Source organism: Salvelinus sp. IW2-2015, unplaced genomic scaffold (genome assembly GCF_002910315.2).
Source record: "Salvelinus sp. IW2-2015 unplaced genomic scaffold, ASM291031v2 Un_scaffold3869, whole genome shotgun sequence".
Taxonomy (NCBI): Eukaryota; Metazoa; Chordata; class Actinopteri; order Salmoniformes; family Salmonidae; genus Salvelinus; species Salvelinus sp. IW2-2015.
In genome coordinates, this window is record NW_019945143.1 from 1 (window position 1) to 2,935 (window position 2,935).

Sequence of the window (2,935 nt, forward strand, 5' to 3'; positions counted from 1 at the left end):
GTGTCGTGTGTCATGGGTCTAGTACCTGTGTGTGTGTGTGCGTTGAGTTGTTTCCATGCATGATAGCAGCGTGTCATCGAATTGTCGGCTTCCTACGTTACGAATATTACACTAAATGCTATGTGTGTGGATCCAGGTGTGTCGTTAACAGGACCCCAGGACATCAGACATCTTATGCCCTGCCAGGTCCTAGTACCACCTGAACCCCCCCTCGGTCCTGTTACCTCTCCATTCAACCCTACGAGCGAGGCCTACGTTATAGTGTCAACGACTCGTGACAACAGATAGCATCGCAAGTTATTATGCTGACGACCATACCTACCCAGTATTGGCGACTGACGGTAGCTCCATCACGTTTGTTCGTGTTGTTCCTGTCCTCTCTTGATGGCAGTCGTCGTAGGACCTGTGAGGAGCGCGTTCTCCCAAAGAGCGCACTACTTCTGGTAGTGGAAGATTACATTCACTCGGACCTGGGTCATGCGAACGGAGCTCTTACCTAGTCTGCCGTGCATCTGACCAACCCCTCCTAGTGGCAAAGACTAGCAAGGAGTGGCGATGAGTTCGCGTGTCGCTGGCGCGTGTATTGATCCATGGGGTTGGCGTGCGTTCTGCCCTTCGGCAGGTTGCTTCCCAGAACACAACCTCTCCGTCCCGCTTCGGCCTATGCGCTCATTCGTGAAGACGGTAAGATGGACAGCCGCAGCAGTACTCAAACCAAATGATGGGAGAGAGTAAGGCTGCACTAGGTATATTTTTGTTCGGCGAGGAGCTCATCCCAGTGGGGTCAAAGGATCTCGGGAGATTGTGATATCTGTATGTTTTACGTCAGAACCTATCAACGTAAGTGTCTCTAGAGAATTGTCGTGTGAACTCAGGTGGCTGTGATGTGTGTGTGTGTGTGATGTGTGCCACCTTGAAATGTGTGTGCGTTTACAGTAAGGATATAGAAGAGCATGGTAATTGTGTCTGATACTGTTGCCATGCACGTCCCCTTGCCAGTGGTTCAGGCTGTCTGTGTGTTACATGTATAGTTCTGCTTCAGCTGGTACTGGAGAGGGTTCTGGTGTTTTTGAAGTTTCGCTGCCCAGAGGCCGCCTAATCCCGGTTATTTTGACTCACTGGTAAAGCACAGACCAATTTTATCATGGGAATCTTTTATCCATGTCTTTAACTGATAGGGTAGGCTGTCTCACAATCTCTCTGTTTGGGTGGATGTTACTGTGGCTGTCCTCAAGAAAAACTCTCTGTGGGTTGATGTACTGGTCTGCTGTTCTCACAGTTAATCTCTTCTGGCGTTGATTTACTGTAGGCCTGGTCTCAACAGATCTCTACTGTGGAGTTGATTGTTACTGATGGGCTGTTAGTTTTACTGGGCTTCTCTCAAGCCTGACATAACCTGACATTTACAATAACCCCTACCCTCTTCATACCCTTACGCCTCGTATTTCCTCTGTTCAGCTGTCTGCTTGTCCCTATCTCTTCTTCCACATTTCATAACCCGCTACCCTCTGTCATAGCTGGTCTGCTGTCCTATCTCTTCTCCACATTACATAACCCCTACCCTCTGTCAGCTGGTCTGCTGTCCTATCTCTTCTCCACATTACATAACCCTACCCTCTGTCAGCTGGTCTGCTGTCCTATCTCTTCTCCACATTACATAACCACTACCCTCTGTATCAGGCTGTTTGTTATATCAGGCTGTGTGTTATATCAGGCTGTGTGTTTGTTATATCAGGCTGTGTGTTTGTTATATCAGGCTGTGTGTTGTATCAGGCTGTTTGTTGTATCAGGCTGTTAACACCATATCCCTACGCTAGTGGACAACAGTCTTAAGGGTCTGAAAGGTTCCTTCCTGTCTCCCCCTGTCCAGGTGGATGTGACATGGTTCTATATGAACTGTCTGGCTGATACGTGCGGCTGTAGTCGTGGTGGGGACTGTGAGTGTTTCTGTACCAGCGTAGCAGCCTACGCCCACCGATGCTGTCACCAGGGTGTCACCGTGGACTGGCGGTCCCCGTCGATCTGCCGTAAGTCTGCGGCTATGAGCGAGCAATGAGTTTTTATTAATTGTATTTCTCCTTTATTTAACCAGGTAGGCTAGTTGAGAACAAGTTCTCATTTACAACTGCGACCTGGCCAAGAATAAAGCAAAGCAGTGCGTCTATAACAACAACACAGAGTTACACATGGAATAAACAAACATACTGTCAATAATACACGTGGCCAACGAGCAGTCACCGGGCACACTACCCAGTCAATGGGTGGCCAACGAGCAGGCACCGGGCACACTACCCAGTCAATGGGTGGCCAACGAGCAGGCACCGGGCACATATGAAGTCTTCCAGTCCCTATTCATCTGGTTCTAATGAAGTGTTCCAGTCCCTATCCAGTCCCTATCCTCTGGTCTAATGAAGTGTTCCAGTCCTCTGATTCCAGTCCCTGATCCTCTGGTCTAATGAAGTGTTCCATCCCTATCCAGTCCCTATCCTCTCGTCTAATGAAGTCTTCCAGTCCCTATCCATGGTCTAATGAAGTGTTCCAGTCCCTATTCCAGTCCCTATCCTCTGGTCAATGAAGTGTTCCAGTCCCTATCCAGTCCCTATTCCCTGAAGTATTCCAGTCCCATCTTCTGGCTAATGAATGTTTCCAGTCCCTATCCTCTGCGTCCAATGAAGTGTTTCCAGTCCCTATCCAGTCCCTATCCTCTGGTCCAATGAAGTGTTCCAGTCCCTATCCAGTGCCTATCCTCTGGTCCAATGAAGTTCCAGTCCCTATCCAGTCCCTATCCTCTGGTCCAATGAAGTGTTCAGTCCCTATCCAGTCCCTATCCTCTGGTCCAATGAAGTGTTCCAGTCCCTATCCAGTCCCTATCCTCTGGTCCAATGAAGTGCCTTCCAGTCCCTATGCCAGTCCTATCCTCTGGTCTAATAAGTTT

At 49.0% G+C, this 2,935-nt stretch overlaps 1 pseudogene; it reads left to right on the forward strand.

Annotated features, from left to right (window-relative positions):
• Positions 1 to 1,870: 1,870 nt before the first annotated feature.
• The window catches only part of LOC112076603 (mucin-2-like), a 43,932-nt pseudogene continuing 42,867 nt past the window's right edge, over positions 1,871 to 2,935 (forward strand).